The sequence below is a fragment of the Oncorhynchus keta genome, chromosome 28, assembly GCF_023373465.1.
Source record: "Oncorhynchus keta strain PuntledgeMale-10-30-2019 chromosome 28, Oket_V2, whole genome shotgun sequence".
Classification (NCBI taxonomy): Eukaryota; Metazoa; Chordata; class Actinopteri; order Salmoniformes; family Salmonidae; genus Oncorhynchus; species Oncorhynchus keta.
Window position 1 is genome coordinate 50,429,969 of NC_068448.1, and position 26,336 is coordinate 50,456,304.

The 26,336-nt window shown below is 40.5% G+C and overlaps 1 protein-coding gene across 4 annotated transcripts in view; it reads left to right on the forward strand.

The window, feature by feature from the left end:
• The first annotated feature begins 3,074 nt into the window (after positions 1 to 3,074).
• LOC118361550 (E3 ubiquitin-protein ligase RNF152-like) overlaps positions 3,075 to 26,336 on the forward strand; it is a 51,487-nt gene continuing 28,225 nt past the window's right edge. The window contains exons 1-2 of one of the 4 annotated variants that reach the window (XM_035741571.2): positions 3,075 to 3,302; positions 6,263 to 6,425. The gene's annotated coding sequence lies outside the window, so the exon portion shown is untranslated. Of the gene's footprint in view, positions 3,303 to 6,262; positions 6,426 to 14,817; positions 15,059 to 26,336 lie in introns of all 4 variants that reach the window. The other 3 variants (XM_052483244.1, XM_035741568.2, XM_035741567.2) reach the window with 3 other exon arrangements.

A 26,336-nucleotide genomic window follows, 5' to 3' on the forward strand; every position in this document is an offset into this window, starting at 1 on the left:
CTAACTTAGCATCCCTCTGTGTTTGAGTAGGCTGAACTAGCTAGCACATTCACTAGCTAAGTGAAAGTGAAAGTAAAAAAAAAAATATACAACCAAATATATCTCTTCATTTTTTAATAAATTAACTATTGCCTTTCTCTTTCAGTCAACTTCTCACCACATTTTATACACTGCAGTGCTAGCTAGCTGGAGCTTACGCTTTCAGTACTAAAATCATTCTCTGATCTTTTGATTGGGTGGACAACATGTCAGTTCATTCTGCAAGAGCTCTGATAGGTTGGAGGACGTCCTCCGAAAGTTGTCGTAATTACTTTGTACGTCTGTGGAAGGGGGTGAAACCATGAGCCTCCTAAGTGTTGTATTAAAGTCAATGTACCCAGAGGAGAACAGAAGGTAGCTGTCCTCTGGCTACACCATTGTGCTACCCTACAGAGTGCTGCTGAAGCTACTGTAGACCTTCATTGCAAAACATTGTGTTTTAATCAAACATGTGGTAACATGTGAACTTCTTTTGTATAGTTTTATCTAAAAATTATAACTTTTTTAAATGACAGAGGAGGATGGTCCTCCCCTTTCACAACTGAGGAGCCTCCACTGACACACACACACACCTTCTCATGCCCTATCCAAGCCAAGTATGTAATCTAGTGAACCACTGCTGCTAGGTATCCCTATGGAGCCATTAAATTTGAGTAACAAAGTCAATATTATCATTTCAGAGCACTATCCATTTTCATTCACTCAATCTTCCATAAGCGTTGCATCTCAAATGGTACCCTATTTCCTATATAGTGCACTAATTTTAACCAGGGCCCATTGGACTGAAAATAATGCACTAAATAAGGCATAAGATACCATTTGGGACACAAGCCAATCTTCCATTATATGTCCCAAACTCCCTTAGCCCCCTCAACAACATCACTCACTCATTTACAGGCTCCAGGGTAGATGTCCATTACATAGCCTTGATTGATGCACAATGCATTAAAATTTGATTATCCTTCATCATTTTAAGCAAATTTATCAAACAACAGCTTTCCACTGCAGGGTTAAGAACAGAAAAGTCCAGAGGAAGTGATGTCATGGGTTCAGCAGTGGACCTCACAGAGATGTTTGTTGGTTAATTTCCCAGACACATCAGGCATTCATTCCCACAGCTGTAATGTTTTTTATTAACAATGAATACCAATTAAAACCATTTTCCCCACTCAACCCAGAGTAACAGTGTTTCACTACTAGGAATGTAATGTATGCCTATGCAGGAAATATAACATAAGCTCTGACTAAACCATTGTCTCACTTAGATGAAGGTCGTATTATAATTTTAAAATAAAAAAGTGAAGTCAAGAATAAAGAAATTAATTGTAAACAAGAAACTGACAAATGGGAAGAATGAAGGACCAAAGGACCAGAGCAAAGGACCACCTACCTTGTGTCACACAAGGTGGCTCTCGCTACACACCGGAAGTGCTGAACTAAAATTGTATTTTTTCACATTACCTAAGAATTAAACAGAACGGTATTGGTCATAAAGTAGATCGATTAGCAGTAATTGGCTATCAGAGGGCGTATCAATCTTTCAGAAGATTGATCGATCTATTAAAACTTAAAATAGCGCGGTGGGAGGGTCTGCATTTGGTTTAGTAGGAAGACTACGGGCACATTGTTCCCAGCTAGCACATGACGTTCTGAGAACAATATGTTTCTTAGAGCTTGGTGAGAGCCTGGTTGACCTATGGTTATTTTACATCAGTGGAATCTGGTGGGAGGGGATACAGGAGGAGGGCTTATTGTAATTGCTGGAATGGAATTAATGGTTGTTTGACTCTGTTCCATTTATTGCAGCCTGTCCTCTTATAGCTCCTCCACACCAGCAGCCACTGTTTTGCATACAAGCTTCCTACAGCATTCTGGGAATGCTTTGGAACATTCTCAGCACATTTAAGGAATTTGAAATATTTTCTTTGTATTTCATTACTTTCACATAACGTTTCCTAAAAGTTCAAACATGGATACATGTATTTATCATTTGGTAATGATCTAGGAACGTTTTGCATCTGGTTTGACATTGGGAATGGTCTCAAATAGTTCAGAGAACATTAAGAAACAACGTTCTTCTGTGGGAATTTCAGTAGGGTACTTTCGCATACCATTTCCCATAAGTTTTCTTCATGGTTCTGTTTAAAGTCATGTTCTCAAATTGCTCCAAGAACATTAAGAAACAATGTTCTTCTGTGGGAATTTCAGTACTTTAGCAAAACGTTTCCTACAGCTTCCCTCGTGGTTCTATATAAAGTCAAGTCCTCAACTTGTTCTGAGAAAGTTAAGAAAAGTTTCTTTAAAAATCACAAGAAATATGTAGTAATGTTCAAAGAATATTCTAAAAATGTTATTTAAAAACATACATTCTGTTCTCAGTATGAACAAAACTCTCTCTGTCATCTATGTTGTTGTGTGTTCAGGTATGTTTGCCATGCCCACTAATTGGCCACACCTGAGTGCATGTTTCCTCTGAAATGGGGTCTGTTTGAATAGGGTTAGACTAAACTTACATGGCATGCTAGCTCCATCCTGGTGGATCAGTGGACTAATTCCATGGCTAGAAAACAGAAGATTATAGGTTTGAATCTCACAGATACTGTGTCAAAACAAATGTGTTAGGCATTATTAATGCCTAAGAAAATTAAATTGCATGTGTTCAATCTGTGCTTGAAGTTAAAAAGAGTTAACTCAAAATAAGCTAGCAGTGTTTTTCAAAGTTTTTTTGAAACATTCAGTGAAAGTTTTATGGAAGTTATTTAGAAAACTTCCAAATAGCTTATAATTTCCGTTCTCAAACCTCCCAGGAAAACGCTCAAGGAACCGCCCTGTATCCTAAAAAGAAACATTCCCAGAAAAGGTGAATTTTTCACTTCTGTTCCCAGAACATTAAAAAATTATAAGTTAAAAAACAGATTCAGTTTAACCGGTCAGGAAACATATGGCTTCGTTCCCACAAACAATGTAAGACCAAAAACATACGTTCCCACAACTTCAAAGGAACCAAATCTGCTTGCTGGGTAACCACATACTAAACGGTCTTTGCTGTCACCACTCCGTGAAGTCGCCTAGTCCACCTTGATCAGGGGTGAACGCGGAGCCAGAATTTCGCAATCGCTGCCAGTCCAGTCTAGTCTATGCTCGTTCGGAGGAGACAGAGCCCAGGTACAGACAGAAAAAACTATCAAACAGTCACTGAAGCCGAATGTGGATTGCTGCTGTAGGCTACTAAATACAGACATGACAAACAGCGGATATTAAAGGTGAGATTGAGTTTATATTGTTGTCTTGCAAATTGTAATGTATGGTAGGCTATATTGATTCTGTAAACAATATACACTTATTTATCTGATATGTCTACAAATGTTGCAATGCGTAGGCTGTCAACATTAGACTAGGTGAGACAATGTTCGGAAGAAACATCATACGCTCCGTCTCGAGCCTGCAGCGCTCTGTTGGCTTGGTGCGTTGTCCTTTCTCCGATAATCATGTTAAAGGAAATGTTAACCATGCGTTATCAGACCGATTACGAAAATAAAACATGGATTGCTCTCTGATGGACAGACATCTTTATTTTTTCACAAATAACTTAGCCTAGACTTCAAACTTTACGTGTTTTTGCGTATATTTCAATTTTGTTTACAAATACATTTATAATGCAATGCATTGATAGGTGAAGTCAAAATGAAACTAAATCAATAGTTTTTTTAGAACGCTTAACAACTAATTCGAATGTCTACCCTGTTCATAATTTGATGTAATAATTGTGTTATGCAGTTGATTTACAGTGTTTTTGTAGTTGCGCGTAGGCTGTTTGACTTCAGAGCCCACTCCGCTCTATATCCTCATTTCACAGACAGAGAGAAAAGAGAAAGAATGTTGTCCCTTGCAATGTGTAGACGTATGTGTTTCTAACTTGTATCTAGTCTAACTTGTATCTAGTCAGACACACTAATGGTGCGCAGGTCAGCTGTTTGTTCACCCGCACCCACCCGCAATTGCTAATAACCCATCTGCAACCGCCTGACTAGGCCTATACAGTGTATTTGAAAAGTATTCAGAACCCATTGACTTCCACATATTGTTATGTTACAGCCTTCTTCTAAAATGTATTAAATCGTTTTTTTTCTCATCAATCTACACACAATACCCATAATACCAAAGCGAAAGCAGGTTATTAGAAATGTTGAAATGCAAACTGAAAATAAACATTTACAGAAGTATACAGTTCCCTTTACTCAGTACTTCTTGAAGCACTGTTGGGAGCGATTACAGCCTTGAGTCTTCTTGAGTATGACCCTACAAGCTTGGCACACCTGTATTTGGGGAGTTTCTCCCATTCTTCTCTGCAGATCCTCTCAAGCTCTGCCAGGTTGGATGGGGAGCGTCGCTGCACAGCTATGTTCAGGTCTCTCCAGAAATGTTAGATCGGGTCCAAGTCCGGGCTCTGGTTGGGCCACTCAAGGACATTCAGAGACTTGTCCCAAAGCCACTCATGCGTGTGTGGCCGTGTGCTTAGGGTCATTGTTCTGTTGGAAGGTGAACCTTCGCCCCAGTCTGAGGTCCTGAGTGCTCAGGAGCAGGTTTTCATCAAGGAACTCTCTGTACTTTGCTCTGTTCATCTGCCCCCTGATCCTAACTAGTCTCCCAATCCCTGCCACTGAAAAACATCCCCACAGCATGATGCTGCGACCACCGTGCTTCACCATAGGGATGGTGCCAGGTTTACTCCAGATGTGACGCTTGGCATTCAGGCTAAAGAGTTAAATCTTGTTTTCATCAGACCAGAGAATCTTGTTTATCATGGTCTGAGAGTCCTTTAGGTGCCTTTTGGCAAACTCCAAGCGGGCTGTCATGTGCCTTTTACTGAGGAGTGGCTTCCGTCTGGCCACTCTACTATAAAGGCCTGATTGGCGGAGTGCTGCAGAGATGGTTGTCCTTCTGGAAGGTTCTCCCATCTCCACGGATTAACTCTGGAACTCTGTTAGAGTGACCATTGGGTTTTTGTTCCCCTCCCCTCCGATTGCTCAGTTTGGCCAGGTGGCCAGCTCTAGGAAGAGTCTTGGTGGTTCCAAACTTCTTCAATTTAAGAATTATGGAGGCCACTGTGTTCTTGGGGACCTTCAATGCTGCAGAACATTTTTAGTACCCTACATTTCTAATACCCTCGACACAAGCCTGTCTCCGAGCTCTACGGACAATTCCTTTGACCTCATGCCTTGGTTTTTGCGATGACATGCACTGTCAACTGTTAGACCTTATATATACATACACAGGTGTGCCTTTCCAAATCATGTCCAATCAGTTGAATTTAACACAGAAGGACTCCAATCAAGTTGTAGAAACATCTCAAGGATGTTCAATGGAAACGGGTAACTGCGCTCAGTTTCGAGTCTCATAGCATAGTGTTTGAATACTATTTCTGGTATTTCTGTGTTTTTTCTTTTTAATAAATGTGCTAAAATGTCTAAAAACCTGTTTTTGTTTTGTTATTATGGGGTCTTGTGTGTAGATTGATTATATATATTTTTTTGTTAATACATTTTAGAGTAAGGCTGCATCGTAACAAAATGTGGAAAAAGTCAAGGGGTCTGAATACTTTCTGAATGCACTGTATGTGATAAAGTGAAAATTGGAGGATTTTCCCTAATTTAGATGTTTCTGTTTATAATCTCTGACATTGTTGGAGGCTATTTGTTATTCAACTTGTCTACAATTAGATACATACAGGTTCTCTTCTGTCATATGTTACCATAGAAATCTAAATGAACCCTTGTTCACCAGAATAATGTCATAAATTATAGAATTAATGCTTCAATTTAGTTGACATCAGTTAAGTTTTCTCTGTGGTCTGCTTATTTCGGGGAGCAAAGACGTTTAGGGATTGGAGAGAAAATGCAATAGGTTATAGACCTACAGTCAGTTTCCATTTAACCCATCTGAACAGTAGGCTACAGTTCACTTGACATGCCATAGACCTATTTGAAGTCCTGTCTTGTGACTGTCTAATTTGCATAATGCCTCACAATCATCACACATAACATACACTTAGAATTTGTATGACATTTTTTAACACATCCTTGTGTCTAGCTTTGGACGGCATGTGTTACTTTAAACACAATCACTGTGATTTGTGTACATTTCATGTACATTTTTCAACACAATTTGTGTCAATTCCTGCAAATAATGTGTTAAAAGCTGAAAAACATACAACACACCCTAGATGTTATATTATTGACCAATCGAATTGTGGATCCGACGTCATCATGCATCTACGCTGTGGCCTCACACCCTGGCCTTCAGACATCTTGAAAAGTGAAGTGACAACTGACAACCTGCATTGGGCCTCAGCCTGCCAGCACAAGGAATATGAAACATGAAACAAGGTAAATGTACTCTTTATCTGAATAAGGTGTACATTTGAGGCTAATGCAGAGCGGACACGACAACTTTTTAGCCTTGATTTATAAAAATATAAGGTGTCTCAGATGAGTTTTCAAGAAGTTAGGACATTTAGTCAAATTTTTACCATAACCGTTATCATCATATTTCCCAGCATGTTCTACTGCAGGTTGATTTAGAAAAATATTTTTTTTATACTTGTGCTTTTGCATGTACATTGTTTGCGTGATTCATCTTATGCTACACTAAGATAAATAAAATATATTTTTCTAAACTAATCCAATCAGTTAGTTTTTGCATTTGTTACTGAAATCATTGTTCCAGTCTAAATGGAATGCGTAGTCTCCTCCCAATGTTCCTAACCCTGGCAGTCATTCTGAATGCAGGTTGGATGGGAATAAAAATCCCAACTGTTGGCTGTTCTAATGCTGGCTGGATTCCAATAGGAATTACACATCACTTTGCATAATGTGACTTGCAGGCAGGTTTGCAAAAAATCTGGTAATGTTCCCAAAGTTCCCAGGATTTTCAGATATCCCACTTGAAAGCTTCATGGAAACTGGAGGGAATATTCAGGAAGCCTGGACTCCTTTTACCACATTTCCCAGGAAAGATACTTGAGTTTTCCAATGCTACTTGCAGACCAGATGTGGCCTGTAAAACCAATAGTTTCAGGCCACTATGTAAACTAATCTTGTTTTCAAAGTAAGGCCTTACAAGATTTGAATGAAACCACTCACCTAGAATCTCAATTGGTGATAATCACTGGCTTGACCAGAAGCAAATTCAATAACCATCTCTGTATCACTAACAAATAGAGTCATGGGTGGTAATACTACAATTCCCTCGAAAAGGCAAGGCACACTGGGAAATTATATTGGGGCATGGCTTGGTGGGGGCTTGGCTTTCAGTTACCGCCTCTTGGCCACCTATGAGTACCAGTTTAACTGGTCTATGGAGGTTTATTAAATTGGAGGTGTGGCTTAGTGGTGGTGTGGCTTTCAGTTAGATATTTTTGGCCTCCTGTCAGTAGAAGTGTTTTACCATTTTACCTGGTGTATGATAGATTTTTAATGTTTACCTCCTGACAAAGAATAAATGGCTACCTTGTCGAGTCTGTTCTCCTGCATCTCATCATCATATCTGTTTTGTTATCCTTTTGGAGACAAACATTTATTCCCATTAAAAATCCTATTTACCCTAACCCCTAACCCTTAACCTAACCTTAACTCCAAACCCCTAATGCTAGTTGTAACCACTTCTTTAGGACCTCTGGTACTCGCAAGGATAGTAAAACCACACCCACACACACAGAGTTTTTATTTTCCTATCATTTATTGATATGCGTACTGAGTGATATGTGCATTTTGAGGTAAAAGATACTTTAACATTATATTGTAAATAGCAGGAATACTGTGGTTTTGGGATTGGTTGTATTCTAGCCTTCTGTATGAACCAGAGGGTATGTCCCATTCCCTATTTAGGCAGCCTTGATCTTGGCTTTCATGGCTTTTAGTCTGAACTGCTTTAAAAAAAATAGTACTGAATAATTGAAAGCCTGTTTAAGCTAGAGATATCTGTATTTTTGTATGGGCTCAATCCACCCCATCCACCTATGTCGGCCTTCCACATCTGCGGTGGAAAGTGGCAGAGCTACAGGGCTGAAAGTCAGACCAGGAGACATCCTGAAAATCTGTCTTTTAACGAAAACGTCTGTAGCGTCCAAACTAATATGACCCCTCTATGGAAAGACGAGACTCACACGAACACGATGGTGTTCTCCGTTTTGTTCCACGACTTGTCTGAAGGTAACTAAAAAAATGAATGGAAGTATGGAAGTTGTTTTGTGCCCCCCAAAAAGGGGGTTAAATATGTGTAATATCTCCTGGATATAGGACAGACACTTCAAAACCTTATTCTTTATGTGTTTCTGCAATTTATGAACGTGCTATTCACTGTGTTTCTATATTTCATCAAATCATTTTTTTATATATTTTTTTGATACCTAAAAGGGTTCTAAAATAGAGGTTAAACAGTAAAGGATACTCCTACAAACTGTATATAAGAGCCATGGAGGGAATTGACTTGTAAGCATAATCAGAAGTGACAGGGACAGCAGAACAAGAGGTGGTTTTCAAAACCAGATGTCTTAGAGACCCATACATGGCAGAGAGAGGCCACATGTTTGTGGAGAATTTCAGTTTCAAAATTTATTTTGCCCCAACCCTCGGCTGTTTATCAAAACAAGGGGTGTGATGACCATTTTGTTGTATTTCGAATCGCAGATTGCCCCTCTAAAGATCCACTCCAGTTAGGTATTAGGTGAAGATACAGTATATGTTTCTTTAAGTCTCTCCCTTTCATGTAAACCACAGTTTTCTGTGAATGATCACCCGGTAGCTTGGTTAAGCTTCAACAAATGTAGCTATAGTTGTGTTTATGTTGTGTTTTATTTCATCTGATTTGTCAATGTTCTACTATTTTAAGTAAGGTTTTGTCTCGCTTTCGGAGAATGATTCTGGGGATAGCAGCAAAGTAAATACAGCCTTGAAGTTGAGAGAGAGAGAGGAAGCTAAATAAGAAGAGAGACAGAGGACGAGGGAGGAGAGCTTTTGACCGATCTGAGGCTTTGAAAATAGTCATTTGGAGTTTAATGCTCTGTGGCAGGTTATTTTGGGGAGTCTTTCTACCTGCTTTTAAGGTGAGTGGGAGAGACATTTGAAATCAGTCTGAGAGCTGTGATTGTGGCGTCAGGAAATGTTAAATCTTTCCTCTAGAGGTGACTGAAGCTGGATCCACCTGACAGGTGTTTGAGGATCCAGTTCTGGAGGTGTCGCTGAAAACGCAAGGATGTGGAATTTTAGTTCAACCTACTTTCTTTAGGTAAACCATGAATAGGCATGCATCTTTCTTAACTGTGTTTGCAAGTATTTTCCAATGAAACATTTCAAGGCTGTGAGGCAAGAGGGATGCTGGTCTGTGTTTGTGTATGTTCACAAAAGTGGACATGGCAATTTGGTCGATGTTTTTGCCTAGTGGCCTTTCTAAAGGCAAGATGCAGCTATACGTTTTGAGTGAAAACATGACAATACATAGTACCTGAAGCAGTGGGAGTACTTTTTTGTATTTTTCTCCACTATAAATGATTGATCAGTGATTGACACCCACACTAATTTAATCAATGGGTTGGAAGGAGGAAATATGACAATTATAGAATACTAACTACATATGGGTTTCAAAATGAATACGCCTCTGTTGATTTTACAGTTGGATAATCTTATGAATAAATAGAGAAAGATTCAATGCCGGGAGTTATTACAATCATACATCCTTCTACATTCACACCCTTCAGGTGTATGTTTGTCTAAGATCTCCTGGGATCCATCCATCCTCACTTTCTCTCCTCCTCTTGCTTCTCCTCTCCTGTCTTCAATACAACACTTTCACCTCTCTCTTTCTCATCACCCACCTCTCTCTCTCTCTCGCTCTCTCGCTCTATTTCTCTTTGTTACGTTTTCCAAAACTGCTCCTCCACCTCTGCTGTCCCCCTAATTAATTTCTACTTTCCCAAGATGGCAGGTCCTCTCTTCCCTCCTCCCATCATCCCCTCCCCCCTCTATTCATTTGCATCCTTGCTCTACGCTCCATGTGGCTGGCTGCCCAAGTATTTCTCCTGGAGTCAGCTGGCTAATTGGGTCCCATCTGTTGGGAGAGAGAGAGGTCTGTGCCGAATCCAGGCTAATTTGTGTCTGGATTTTTACCATATTGACTGAGTTCTGCTGGGCCAATGGCACCATGTTCACCGTTTCGGTGGTCTTAGCCTCACAGAAACACCAATTTTTTTGTTTTGTTTTTGTAGTTGCTCATGGACTCTGTGCCATATACTGACTGGGCATAAATGTTACGAATAATGCTCCTTCCATCTGCCATTCTGTACGCTAATATTTTGAAGGTGTAACGACGAGTGGTGTTGGTAACCTAAACCTGGGTAAGACGTTGTCAAGAGGGCGGTGATGTGTGTTTGCGAGGCAGAAGACGCAAGATCAATCCCAATAGTGTGTTTGTGATTGAGGAAGCTATACTGTTATTTTAAACATGCAACATGAGCCACGTTACATAAGGACTAGGCTGAGGCGCATACAGATAAAGGCTTCATCACGGCTGTGTTCTTGCTAAGTTATTGTTCCTGTTCTGTTCTGACCAAGTAAAAACCAAACATACAGTACTTCCTCCCACATGCTCTCTGCACTGCCTTTAATCTCACACTGATTGCATCAAGCCTCAGCAGCTCAGAAGCAGGATGCAAACTAGCCGCAGTACTGAGGAAGTGGTAAGGTCTTCAGCTTGGTGATGATCTGCAGTTGGCATGCTAGCACCCTTAAAAACAAGAACTTAAAGAGGAACCCATATGACACAACACAAAGGTGCCTGTTCACAAGAGCATGAGAGAAATGCCTGTCTCTTTTAACCAAAGAGTTAACACTTCTAACAGGTAAAATAGAGGGGATAGCCTGTGTCCAAAAGGGCCCTGGTCAAAAGTAGTGGACTATAAAGGGAGTAGGGTGACATTTGGGATGCAGGAAAGTTGGTGCTATAGGCTACCTACCTACGGGTATTATATTGGTAGTTTACTCAGTGCAGAGGCAGTCTATTGGATCTTCGCCACTGTGCAGAACTTATCACACTGCAACTCTTGAATGTTCAATAAGACCATGTGCTGTGTTTGGCTTTCATTTATGTTCTGTTCTTATTAATGCATATTATGACTCCCTCGGGTGCTCTTGTAAAATCAAACAAATGCAACCTGTTTGAAAATGTGTTTGTACCAGTCATCTGTGAATCTGCAAGATAGATAGTTTGTGTGTTCTGCTTTTCTCATGCTATAATTGTGTTTAGCCTGGGATACTATGGACCGTTACCAGTCTAGATGTCGGAGTTGACACATAAACCCTGTCACTTTATCTTCCACATCATGCGGACCCATCTCTCTCTTGCTCTCCCTCTCTTTTCATTCTCTCTCCCCCCTCCTTCTCTCTTTCTCTCTCTATACCTGATGACTTTGATTCATCATGGTTCTCATCTCCTTCCCCTCTGTGGGAGCTGTTTGTAATAAATGTGTTTTACGCATATAAAAAAAAAAAATCAGACAATTGATGGGGTGCCAGCAATGACCTTCTATAATGATGGAACGTCTTTGTATCTTCCCTCTGAAAAATGAGTGAAATTATATTTTGCCGAGGTAGGGTGAACATGCGGAATGAAACAGGGTGTAAGATATTTGGCCCTGTTATGTTACATCTCCTTTCTCAGCACAAAATTAATAAAGACAGAAGTGAAGATTTCAATTGTGATATCGAGATGGAGAGAGTGAGGGAGAACTTTCAAAGTAAGAGACCACAAGGTTACCCGCCCGGTTTTGAGAATCGAGACACAAATTGAGGCTGAATGGCCCAGGGGACTGTACTGGTGTCGTTTGATGTTTTCCTTCGTGTACTTTTTGGCACTTATTTGAATTTAGGTGATATTGAGGAATTTAATAGTCCAAGTCCACAACCTGTTATTGAGCAGATATTGATGTGTATGTGTTTGATTCTTTGGGTCTCGACCCGACATTCATTTTGTTTTCCCGCCCAATCTAAAATGAGCATTCCATGCATACAAACACACAGGCATATTGCTACACTGGATGCATCCCAAAATGGCACCCTATTCCCTATATAGTGCACTACTTTTAACCAGATCCCAGGCTCTAGTCAAGTACACCAGATAAGTGCAGTGAAATGTGTTGTTTATCAGGGTCAGCCATTGTAGTACGGCACACTTGGAACAAATTAGGGTTAAGTGCCTGGCTCAAGGGCACATTGATAGATTTTTTTTCCGAACCAGCAACCCTTCAGTTACTAGCATTTACCCACTGACTTGGCCATCTATCCTTAATGACAGGTTTTAATATGTTTTCGAGGCCTTCCTTGATTTCCAGTATTTAATTGCTGTTTTTCTTTCGTTCACCTACTAGTTTTGCTGCAATGTCTTCTAATTAGATCTCTCACCATCTTCCAGGTGTTCTTGTTTTAGACAACATCTCTTCCTGTTGATAAATTATGTTATTTCTAGCTTCCTGGATGTATTCTAAATCGGGGCTGTGTTTGAAATGTATTCCCTACATGGTGCACTACTTTTGTCTAGAGCCCTATGTGAACCCAATGGGACCTGATCAAATGTAGTGCACTACATTGGGAATATGGTGCAATTTGGGATGTAGACAGTGTCTAATGGCGATGGTGAATGCATCCTTTTTGGCAGATGAAAGTGATTTACTATGCTTCAAACCAGCCATTAAAGTTACACTATGCAGAAATGGCTCCGCCATTTCCTGGTTGCTATAAAAAGCTAAAAGTTTGCCTAATTTCAGTTTACGTGACAAAATAAGCAAGTATAGTGTAGAGAATCTTTGTACCATCTAATCCGCTGTGAAATATTTTTTCCATTACCAAAAATATTGTTGTTTCAGCTGTTTGAACCTGGTGTAAAAAAAACAAAGGTAAAAGATGAAAAATCTAAACTTGAGAACGTGAAGCATAGAAATAGCACACATAGAACAGATCTACCAATTCTTAGACTTGCTTTCAAGTAGAATGATAGATCTATAACTCACATATCTAGGAGAATTTGTTCAAGTCTCCCAAAACGTTACATATTGCCACTTTAAGACAACGAGAGAAGGTTGTAGCATCGTCAGGGGTGGCAGTGATTATTTCAGCATTTAGCTGCAGCTAACCCATCACAACATTGAAAGGTGAAAGAACGCATAACCACACTCACGGTTGTTTTCATAGAAAAGTTTCAGCACAGAGCACAGCATGGCTTCACAGCACTGTTACATGCTGGTTTGTATTGAACAGACCTTGTTGTTTTCAGAGTGTGTATGACCCCCCCAAGAATCAAGCCACCTAAAAGACCTGTGAAGAAGAGATCATCTTCGACCTTGAGGGATTGCTGATGAGTGGGTAGTTAGCCAGTGTGTGTGAGAAAACACGGTGGCAGTTGTGGCTGGTGAATGAATGGAATGGTTTGATAGCGTTCCATTCATTTCACTTCAGCCACTACTAGGGGCCATCTCCCCCTTACCAGCCTCTACTGTGTGTTTGGTAGATTAATGGTGATCTCCAACTGAGTGTGTAGAAGGTACAGAGGTGAACAGTGTGTGTGGTGAAATGAGTGGTTCCCTGGAGCTCTCCAGGCTCTTTCAGGGGTGACTTATTTTCCTCCTTCGTCAGACCAGTCAGTCAGGCAGTCAGTCAGTCTGGCCACTGACACAGCTCATCGTTCTTATCAATAGTAAACGCCTCAGGATGGTGTTTCCTGCTTGTTTTAACACTTTACTCAGAAAAGTCCGGACAACTCTCAGGGCAGACAGTGGTAGAAATCAATGCTGTCCTGTCATCCACATCTGTATTTGGGCCATATGGGAAAATCTGTGTGTACCATCATGCCAACCCATTGTCACTTCTTTTCATGCCAAACAATGGAGTTGGCAAGAGAACAAACATATCTGGAACCAGGTTAGGAAACCATTATAAAGGACTCAAAATGGAAGAACTTTAGCGTTGATTGGGTTGCTCTAATGATCATCATCATTACCTAGAAGGAAGAAGCTTATATTTTTATGTGGGAAACATTATTTTTCAAATGATCCAGTAATGATTGATGGATGGAGTGTATGATGTAAGGAGGACGGTTAACATACAACGGTTGGAGAAACAGACCTTGAAGCTAGTACATAGCTGTCAATGAGGAATTTGTCATATGATAATTGAATGTTCATGTTGACTGGAAAATATTTCACTTCTGAAGGGTCACTGTTGATTACAGTATATGCCAAAGAGAAACTGAAAAGTAAGAAGAGATATTTGAAGCACAGAGAGAGAGAGAGAGAGATGAGCGAGAGAAATGAGAAAGACAGAGAGAGGGTGATAAATGCCTGTCAGAGTAAGATTGATGGTTACAGTGTAATATCTCTAGAGCATCAAACTATAGAATGATGTTGTGACAGAGAAGAGAGATATGACCCCTCAGAGAGCATAATTTATTGCTTCCCAAATGGCACCCTAATTCCATTATAGGTCACTATTTTTTACCAGGACTCATAGGGCTCTGGTCAAAACTAGTGCACTATAAAGGTAATAGGATGGCATTTGGCACTCATACAGTGTTGTTTACTAGGTACAGTCGTTAATGTGACACTGCACATGTCGACCCATGACCTTTTTATTGACCAGATGATGAACTGCAGCCAATAGACTCATCAACCATCGTTCACAATGGCTTATTTTTTTCACCCTTGCTCTCTCTCCTTCTTTCTTTCTCTCTTTCTAGTGCACTAGGTAGGGAGTAGGGTGCCATTTTGGATGCAGGCTCAGTCTGCCTGACAGGCACTCACTCTCACATCAAATCAAATGTTATTTGTCACTTGCTTCATAGCAGTGGTGTGTTTGAGACCACCTAAACCAAGACAGATTCAAGACCAAGACAGGAACATATCGAGTCCGTGTCAAGACCGAGACCTGGATGGGGGACAAGGGGTCCGAGACAGAGTCAAGACCGAGACCAGAAAAATGTGAGTCCAATTCAAGACATGATTGTAATTTTGTCAAATCCCCACCATTAAAAAAGTAAAAACTGTCCAGTATTTCTGTCTTCACATTTCAGAACAACTTATGGATTCTTTAGAGATTTAGAAAAAAAATGAAAAAATTCATGCTAAGGTAAATATAGAGCACAGTGGGGAACAATGGGCCTCCTACACCTTAAGAGAAGGGCTAAGGATTTATATCAATTATGATTATATTCTGATTTAATCTCTTCAGTTTTTGTTGGAAAGGGTTAACACAAAAGATAAAAATAGTAACCAATCAGGATTTTTCATTGCTGGTCTCAGGGGAGATAAATCTGGCTAGCAATGTCAGCCATTGGCTAGGCCATCAGAAGCCAGATAAAGGCATCCTGCCATTCAACTGTATTAGGGCAACATTTTGGGAGTGACAGTGGAATCAACCAATCACATTTTGACTTAATGAGTGGGACCATTTTAACAAAATTCTGCCTTCTTGAAGGCCAACAGGTCACTGCGCAAGAGCGAGCCGTAGTTTTCCCACGGTATAACTAGCTAGCTTTTGTTGTCGGCTAGTTTGCAGTTTGAACCTTTACACCGGGGTTACTCAAGGATCCTTTTCAATTGGAAAGGTTATGCCGGTGTGGCAACCCAAAAGGTTATTCCAGGCACCTTTACTTCTAAGAGTGCACAGTACATTTAGCATATAATCTCCTGGAGGTTAGGGGCCCTTCCAAAAATGCACACTATTCCCTATTAAGTGCTCTGCTTTTAACCAGAGCAAGTGCACTGCTTTTGACCAAAGAAAACAAATAGGAAATACGGTGCCAGTTGGGATGTCAACAAACTTATGCATGAAGGAGTGATTTATAAATTGGTATGTAAGTGGGGTCCTGTTTTGTTTCTCCCTCCTGCCCTCCCTCCTGCCCTGTACGCTGGCCAGGTAGCTAGATATTTTATTCTCCCTCTCTTTCATCCTCTGCCTGCCTAGCCATAGGCATCTCATTTTACTTTCAGATTTGACTCGGGGAATGAATCTGAAAGTTATTTCCCCTACTGAAGAATTGTCTTGCTGTGGTGGTGGCATGGTTGAGCTGGAGTCAAACAGGGTAGGGTTTCTTGCTGGGTAGGACTGACTGAGTCTGTGAGGCGAGAAACGAGGGGTGGGGTTAGGGGAGTTGTGAACAGGTTGTTATCCCGACAGGGAAGTGTGTGCCTGTGTGTGTGTATGCATGCATGTGTACATGTGTCCATACTTTTGAGTGGTACTGTACACCTACTCAATCAAAGGGTTTTTCTTTATTTTGACTATTTTCTACATTGTAAAATAATTGTGAAGACATCAACTGTATGAAATAGCACATATGGAATGATGTAGTAACCCAACTCAGAAAGATTTTAGATTTTTCAAAGTAGCCACCCTTTGCCTTGATGACAGCTTTGCACACCCTTGGTATTCTCTGTGTCCAAACTTTTCACTGGTACTGTATGTGAATTTGTCCCAATACTGGTGGTCCCCTAAAATGGGGGGGATTATATATAAAAAGTGTTGTAATTTCTAAACGGTTAACCTGATATGGATGAAAATACCCTCATGAAAGCTGACAATCTGCTCTTAAACCTCATAGTCATTCTTGAATTTAAAATCCAAACTGTTGGAGTATAGAGTCAAAAGAAGAAAAACTGTATTTTGAGCACACAAAGGCTTCATAATTCCTAAAGGATGTTAACTGACGGATAATATCTCAAAGAATAAAACATATGAGATATCCTTATTTTCGGTATATATCTCAAAACCCAATTATTTTCCCCATTTAATATCTCCAATAGGAATGTTTTATTTTACCTTTATTTAACTAGGCAAGTCAGTTAAGTACAAATTCTTATTTTCAATGACGGTCTGGAAACCACCTGATCAGGGGCAGAACGACAGATTTGTACCTTGTCAGTTCAGGGATTTGAACTTGCAACCTTCCAGTTACTAGTCCAACGCTCTAACCAATAGGCTACCCTGCCGCCCCATGGCCAACATAGGCAGGTAAACATGCCAAAATTAATACAGCATGTACACAGCATGCATTGATTTCAAGAAACGTTGCATCATTTTTTTTACGTTGTTGCGTCATATTTCTGTGCATTCTTTTCGTTGAAGCTTGCTTCAAAATATCTACAAACGGAGTATGCATTCGAGAAGTGCCCTCTGTGCTCAGTTTTGCAGACTTTGATCAGGACTCATACTCCGACCCTCCTGGCTCCATTTTTGTGTCTTCGGAATACGATAGTATGCATTTTGAGAAACACCCAGTATTTTTCACCTCCATCAACAAAACACCAAATTATGACATTTTTTGGTGGAAGAATGGTGTCAAATACTTCTAATAAAGTTCCAGACACTTGTAGAATATTTTCCAAGCTACAATGAAGCTGCTCTGGCAACCCAATGCTCTATGAAGAGATAGGTTAGCGTTTTTCGTCATAAATCTTGCTCTGGAGGCAGCTCGGCACAGTGGTCACTCTCTGGCACGGCCACAAAGTCCTAAAATTAGATTTTTAAACCTAACCTTAAACTAACCACACTTCTAGTCATAATGCCTTACTCTAACCTTCAATAAAGATCAAAAAGTAAATTTTTGTTTTCATGAATTTGACAATATAGCTACTTTTGACTTTGCAGCCAGCCTAGCTAGCGGAAATCACTCAGTTCTGCCTCCAGACAAAGACTCATGACAATAAAAGTTGACATTTTGATTGGTTTTAGTTTCTTTGGGCAGTTACCTGTACGTCGTAAATTTTAATGTAAGGCTTGTGAGCCATGTACAAATGCATTTATAATGATTTGGACTGGAATCTAATACCTACCACAGTGTATTTTAGAGTTTTCCAGCACCATCGTCAAAATACCAAATTATGAAATATCTGGTGGAAGAATGATGTATCATCCTTCAAATAGAATTCCAGACACATGTACAATGCCTTTGGAAATGATTCAGACCACTTGACTTTTTCCAAATTTTGGTAGGTTACAGCCTTATTCTAAAATGTAATTAAAACATTTTTTCCCTCATCAATCTACACACAATACCCCATAATGACAAAGCAAAAACAGGTAAAAGAATTATGGAAATATAGCATTTACAGTTGAAGTTGGAAGTTTACATACACTTAGGTTGGAGTCATAAAAAATATTTTTTTCAACCACTCCACAAATATGTTCATGTTAATAAACTATATTTTTGGTTCAGTTAGGACATCGACTTAGTGCAAGTGACTTTTCCAACAACTGTTTACAGACAGAATATTTCACTTCTAATACACTGTATCCAGTGGGTCAGAAGCTTACATACACTAAGAGCGACTGTGCCTTTAAACAGCTTGGAAAAAGTCCATAAAATGATGTCATGGCTTCAGAAGCTTCTGATAGGCTAATGGACATCATTTGAGTCAATTGGAGTTGTACCTGTGGATGTATTTCAAGGCCTACCTTCAAACTCAGTGCCTCTTTGCTTGACATCATGGGAAAATCAAAAGAAATCAGCCAAGACCTCAGAAAACAAATTGTAGACCTCCACAAATCTGGTTCATCCTTGGGAGCAATTTCCAAATGCCTGAAGGTACCACGTTCATCTGTACAAACAATAGTACACAAGTATAAACACCATGGGACCACGCAGCCGCCATACCGCTCAGGAAGGAGACGCGTTCTGTCTCCTAGAGATTAACATACTTTGGTGTGAAAAGTGCATATCAATTCCAGAACAACAGCAAAGGAACATGTGATTATGCTGGAGAAAACAGGTACAAAAGTATCTATATCCACAGTAAAACGAGTCCTATAGCGACATAACCTGAAAGGCTGCTCAGCAAGGAAGAAGCCACTGCTCCAAAACCGGCATAAAAAAGGCCAGACTACGGTTTGCAACTGCACATGGAGACAAAGATCGTACTTTTTGGAGAAATCACGGATGAAACAAAAATAGAAATGTTTGGACATAATGACCATCGTTATATTTGGAGGAAAAAGGGGGAGGCTTTCAAGCCAAAGAACGTTTTACATTTACATTTAAGTCATTTAGCAGACGCTCTTATCCAGAGCGACTAACCGTGAAGCACGGTGGTGGCAGCATCATGTTGTGGGGGTGCTTTGCTGCAGGAGAGACTGTTGCACTTCACAAAACAGATGGCATCATGAGCCCTGACCTCAATCCTATAGAACATTTGTGGGCAGAACTGAAAAAGCTTGTGTGAGCAAGGAGTCCTACACCAGCACTGTCAGGAGGAATGTTGTGGGGGTGCTTTGCAGCAGGAGGGTCTGGTGCACTTCACAAAATTGATGGCATCATGAGGACAGAAATTGATGTGGATATATTGAAGTAACATCTCAAGTCATCAGTCAGGAAGTTAAAGCTTGGTAGCAAATGTTTTTTTCCAAATGGATAATGACCCCAAGCATTCTTCCATAGTTGTGGCAAAATTGCTTAAGGACAACAAAGTCAAGGTTTTGGAGTGGCCATCACAAAGCCCTGACCTCAACCCTATGGAAAATATGTGGGCAGAACTGAAAAAGCATGTGCGAGCAAAGAGGCCTACAAACCTGACTCAGTTACTCCAACTCTGTCATGAGGAATGGGCCAAAATTCATCCAATTTATTGTGGGATGCTTGTGGAAGGCTCCTGAAATGTTTGACCCAAGTTAAACAATTGAAAGGCAATGCTACCAAATACGAATTGAGTGTATGTAACCTTCTGACCCACTGGGAATGTGAAATAAAAGCTGAAATAAATCATTCTCTCTCCTATAATGTGACATTTCACATTCTTAAAATAAAGTGGTGATCCTAACTGACCTAAAACAGGGATTTTTTTACTAGGATTAAATGTCAGGAATGATGAAAAACTGAGTTTAAATCTTTTTAAGGTGTATGCAAACTTTAGACTTCAACTGTGCATAAGCATTCAGACACTTACTTTGTCGAAGCACCTTTGGTAGAGATTACAGCCTCGTCTTCTGCTTGGCACACCTGTATTCTTCTCTGCAGATCCTCTTAAGCTCTATCAAATTAGATGGGCAGTGTCGCTGCACAGCTATTTTCAGGTCTCTCTGGAGATGTTCAATTGGGTTCAAATCCGGGCTTTGGCTGGACCACTCAAGGACATTTAGAGACTTGTCCCAAAGCCACTGCGTTGTCTTGGTAGTGTGCTTAAGGTCGTTGTCCTGTTGGAAGGTAATTCTTCTTCACAGTCTGAGGTCCTGAGAGCTTTTGAGCAAGTATTCATCAAGGATCCCTCGCTGTACTTTGGTCTGTTCATCTTTCCTTCGATCCTAACTAGTTTCCCAGTCCCTGCCGCTGACAAATATCCCCACAGCATGATGCTGCCACCACCATGCTTCACCGTAGGGATGGTGCCAGGTTTTATCCAGAAGTGACGCTTGGCATTCAGGCCAAAGAGTTCAATCTCGGTTTCATTAGACCAGAGAATCTTGTTTATCATGGTCTGAGAGTCCTTTAGTTGCCGTTTGGCAAACTCCAAGCGGGCTGTCATCTGCCTTTTACTGAGTAGTGGCTTCCATCTGGCCATTGTACCATAAAGGACTGATTTGTGGATTGCTGCAGAGATGGTTGTCCTTCTGGAAGATTCTCCCATCTCAACACAGCAATTCTGGAGAGTCTTAGAAGTTACATACTTCTTCCATTTAATCAATGGAGGTCACTGTGTTCTTGGGGATCTTAAATGCTGCAGAAATGTTTTGGTACCCTTCCCAGATCTGTGCCTCTTCACAATCGTGTCTCAAAGCTCTACAGACAATTCCTTTGACCTCATGGCTTGGTTTTTGCTCTGACATGCAACATCATCTGTGTGATCTTGTATAGAGGGGTGTGTGCCTTTCCAAATCATGTCCAGTCAATAGAATTTACCACAGGTGGATGCAATCATGTTGTAGAAACATCTCAAGCATGGTCAATGGAAACAGGATGCTCCTCAGCTCAATTTTGAGTCTCAGAGCAAATGTTCTGAATACATATGTACATAAGGTTTTTCTGTTTTTTTTTATACATTTGCAAAAAAAAAATGGCTTCATCATTATGAGGTATTGTGTGTAGATTGATTAGGATAAGGCTGTAACGTAACAAAATGTGGGAAAAATCGAGGGGTCTGAATACTTTCCCAATGCGCTGTATAATCTATGCCAAGGCGCATTGGAGCTATTCTGTTCTGTTGGCTCGTGGTGGACCAACGCCTGGTAGACCAACGCCCTTTAAGGTACTTTATGGTGTTGTTTCCTTTATTTGTATGTACACTCTCGGAAAGATATTGCCATCTAAAACCTAAAAGGGTTCTCCGGCTATCCTCTTAGGAGAAGCCTTTGAAGATACCTTTATTGGCTCGAGGTAGAACCCTTTTGGGTTCTTTGGAAAAATAATCTTTCCCCAGAGGGTTCTACATGGAACCCAAAAGAGTTCTATCTGGAACCAAAAAGGAACCCTTTTGGAAACCCTTTTCTAAGAGCGTGCAGTAAAGCGTGCAGTAAAGAGCCATGCACACACACAAATAGAATTAAGTGGACTGTAATCTAATACCTAACACATATCTCTATCCCAAATGGCACTACATTCCCTATATTCTGCAGTATATACTGAGTAGGGTGTCATTTGAGACACAACCCCTGTCATTCTGGCTACAGCTGCATATAAATTTATATAGCAGTTTAATCTGAATACTAAATGTTATTATTAAAAGCTTTTCCTTCCCTCCCTGGTACAGGACAGGGACTGTGTCCCAAATGGCACCTTATTCTCTACATAGTGCCCTACTTTTGACCATAGTACTATGGGCCCCGGTGAAAAATAATGCACTACATAGGAAATAGGGTGCCATTTGGGACACATCCTGGGAAAGTGTATACCTGGTAATGAGGAGAGCACCCCAGGGCCTATTGCATTCATTGTGCAGCAGGCAGCAACTAGAGTGGTATAATTCAGTAATGAATTGCTTTAGTGCCTGGACAGCACTGTAATGGTTTTGGAGATTAACAATTAGGCTTACCTGTATGTACAAGGTGTGTGTGCCGTGTCCTTTTTCTATCTCTCTCTGTCTCTCTCTTTTTCTCTCTCTATTTATCTACCCCCCCTTCTCTATTTACCTACCTCCAGAGAGACGATCAGTAGGGGATGACAAAATTCAAAAATTCCAACTGCACTTCACAGAAGCTTTGGTGAAATCCTTGAGCTCTAGGTAGCAAGAGCCGGGAAATGTTAGATTGAGGCTAGCCAGACCTGTCTGGCTGTGTCTAGACTTGACAGTTCATGAAGCTTTAGTAATCTGATCATAGAGTTCTGATCATGGAATTCTGAATGCGTCATGCATTTACATCTACACCTACAGTTGAAGTCGGAAGTTTCATACACTTAGGTTGTAGTCATTAAAACTAGTTTTCAACCACTCCACAAATATCTTGTTAAACTATAGTTTTAGCAAGTCGGGTAGGACATCGACTTAGTGCATGACACAAGTAATTTTCCAACAATTGTTTACAGACAGATTATTTCAGTTATCATTCATTGTATCACAATTCGAGTGGGTCAGAAGTTTACGTACACTTAGTTGACTGTGCCTTGACACAGCTTGGAAAACCCTAGAAAATTATGTCATGGCTTTAGAAGCTTCTGATAGGCTAATTGACATAATCTGAGGTGCACCTGTTGATGTATTTCAAGGCCTACCTTCAGAATCAGAGCCATTTTGTTTGACATCATGGGAAAATCAAAAGAAATCAGCCAAGACCTCAGAAAACAATTGTAGACTTCCACAAGTCTGGTTCATCCTTGGGAGCAATTTCCAAACGCCTGAAGGTACCACGTTCATCTGTACAAACAATAGTACACAAGTATAAACACCATGGGACCACGCAGCCATCATACCGCTCAGGAAGAAGACGTGTTCTGTCTGCTAGAGATGAACGTACTTTGGTGCGAAAAGTGCAAATAAATCCAAGAACAACAGCAAAGGACCTTGTGAAGATGCTGGAGGAAACAGGTACAAAAGTGTCTATATCCACAGTAAAACGAGACCTATATCAACATAACCTGAAAGGCTTCTCAGCAAGGAAGAAGCTCCTGCTCCAAAATCGCCATAAAAAAGGCCAGACTACGGTTTGCAACTGCACATGGGGACGGAGATTGTACTATTTGGAGAAATGTCCTCTGGTCTGGGGAAACAAAAATAGAACTGTTTGGCCATAATGACCATAGTTAGGTTCGGAGGAAAAAGGGGGAGGCTTGCAAGCCGATGAACACCATCCCAACCGTGAAGCACGGGGATGGCAGCATCATGTTGTGGGGGTGCTTTGCTGCAGGAGGGTCTGTTGCACTTCACAAAATAGATGGCATCATGAGGACGGAAATTCATGTAGATATATTGAAGCAACATCTCAAGACATCAGTCAGGAAGTTAAAGCTTGGTAGCAAATGGGTCTTCCAAATGGACAATGACCCCAAGCATACTTCCAAAGTCGGAGCAAAATGGCTTAAGGAAAACAAAGTCAAAGTATTGGAGTGACCATCACAATGCCCTGACCTCAATATAGACATTTTGTGGGCAGAACTGAAAAAGCGTGTGCGAGCCAGGAGGCCTGGAAACTTGACTCCGTTACAGCAGGTCTGTCAGGGGGAATGAGCTACAATTCACCCAACTTATTGTGGGAAGCTTGTGGAAGGCTACCCGTAATGTTTGACCCAAGTTAAACAATTTAAAGGCAATGCTACCAAATACTAATTGAGTGTATGCAAACTTCTGGCCCACTGGGAATGTGATGAAAGAAATAAAAGCTGAAATAAATAACTCTCTCTGCTATTATTCTGACATTTCACATTCTTAAAATACATTTTTGATCCTAACTGACCTAAGACAAGGGATTTTTACTTTGATTAAATGTCAGGAATTGTGAAAAACTGAGTTTAAATGTATTTGGCTAAGGTGTATGTGAACTTCCGACTTCAACTGTACATTTAAATGTGTCTACCGTGTCCACAGTATTCAAATGCCAGTATACATTCTACAAACTGTGGAAGAGGTGAAATTTGATAATAACACAACAACAATTGATGGCAGTAGCTAACTGCTGTAGCTTACAAGCCAGCAAACGTCTGTAGCTTGCCAGCAAGCTAACAAGCAACGCTAAAGGGATTGCAAACGGGTTAGCATAACTCTAGCCAATCACCAAATTATTTTTCTAAATATTAGCTAGCTGGCTAGAGTTTGAGGCCAGCAAACATGTTCCTCACACACTAGGATTGTATTACCTCCAACGTTATAATGAAAAGGTGCCTCTCAGTCCCAAAACACAAGTTTTCTGGAGACATGTGGGAGGAGTGCTGAAGATGTCGTCCACTGTATGATCTTTCGGTAGCCTGTTAACATCCAGACTGAGGAGAAATCCTCACACACAGCACCCCGAACCTGTCCTGAAGAGGTCAGCCAGATCTGAACGCAATCAGACCACAAACGGACTGTTGTGCATCGAGACCCATCTTTTCAATGTGATATTCTGATAGTAGATGTCGCATGTTAGTGTCAAGTGTCGACACGACCTATGTGGGTCAGCTAACTCTTCTGGTGTTGATTGTCATTCCGAACATGTAGCCAGGAAGACAAGGACGATTGAGGAGTTGGCTGGGGCACAAATAGGCCTAGATCTAGCAGGATAGGGAAATCAAATGTACCTTGGTTGTGTGATAGAATTCCTTCCCACAGATCCCAAGTCCAACAGTCATTCTGCAACAGGGTCTCTTTCTCTGTCTTCTCTCCCTCCCCTCACCATTCCCTCTAATCACTACAGACATCTGGGCTGTAGAACCAAAGCCTATTAGACAATGCAGATGACAAGAAAGAGATGGAGCAAGAGAGAGAGGAAATGAATGAAAGAGAAAGAGAGCAGCAGAAAGGGAGAGCTGAGAGAAAGGGAGAAAATTAGCTGTGGAAAGGAGAAGCCCAGGGACGTGGAATAAGCCATGTCTGGCTTGTCTTAACATATCTGTGTCCCAAATGACACCCCATTCCCTACATACACTGTAAAAGACTTCCTGTCATTTTTACAGTAAAATACTTGCAGCACAGAAGCCAGTACATTTCTGTAGATTTACAGGACCTTTACTGAAACACAAATTTACAGCATATTACTGTAACGCCTGACTAATGCAACATACCGTATATCTAGAATTTACAGTGCATTACTGGAAGCACAGTGGTTAATATACTGTTTCAGATTTACATTGCAGGCAGCTAATGCCAACGATTGGCAGTATTTCTGTTACATATATTTGATATAGGTATTTCAATAGTTTCAATACCTATTTTTTAAATTGTAATTCACTGGCCTGAAGCACAATTAATCTATTTTGTAAATGTTTTATTAGAATACATTTATTTGGTATTTTCTAAGTAGCCCGCTTAACTACACTAACATTCTTGGTAATAGTAATATGATCTTTTTACTTGCTATGACTGTTATATGTTCTTGTTTATATACCTTAGTTCAATTCACTGACTGTAAGTTGCTTTGAATATGAGTGTCTGCCGAAACAAGGCCAAATTTGATCAAAATACAAGTCATTTGAGGGTGGGGCTCACTAGAATAATACCCAGCAGTGTGCTTCGCAAGTGTTCATGTTCACATTTATATTTTGGGCATTTAGCAAAATGTACATTTTGTCCAGAGCTATTTACAGTCAGCATTAATCTAAGGTTGATTCAAAAAAACATATCTCACAGTCTCTTTAACCGTTACTGAGGATGTTGTTGTAGTTAAAGCAGGAATCCACAGGTTGTTTGCAGCCCTATGTTGCCATACTTTTTTCTGTAGGGTTTTCTAGTGATGGGGAAATGAAGCGTCCTAAAGCATTGAGTGCTTTCCAGCCAATTGTCTTGAAAATTGGTTCATTACTCATGACTTCAATCAACACAGTATACACTAGTGGCACCTGCTGGTCAAAATAATTTTGAGAAGCCAACTTATCATTGATGACGTCCCACACGTTGTAGCGTGTGTGCGGAGTAGCCTTTTTTTCCTCTACTAAACCAATCAGTTGGTTATTCAACGAAACAAAGCTTCAAAAGGCATTGTTAAAGTGATACAGGAATCGTCACACTTCTTCGAAGGAAACTGCTTAGCGACTTCGCCGCATGCCTCAGAGCTCTGTTATCAAACGTAACATCACTGGTGTTTTCACTTTGAACGAAAACAAGGGGGTTGAGCCCTGAGCCACCTTGAGCTGACCTCCTGGGCAAT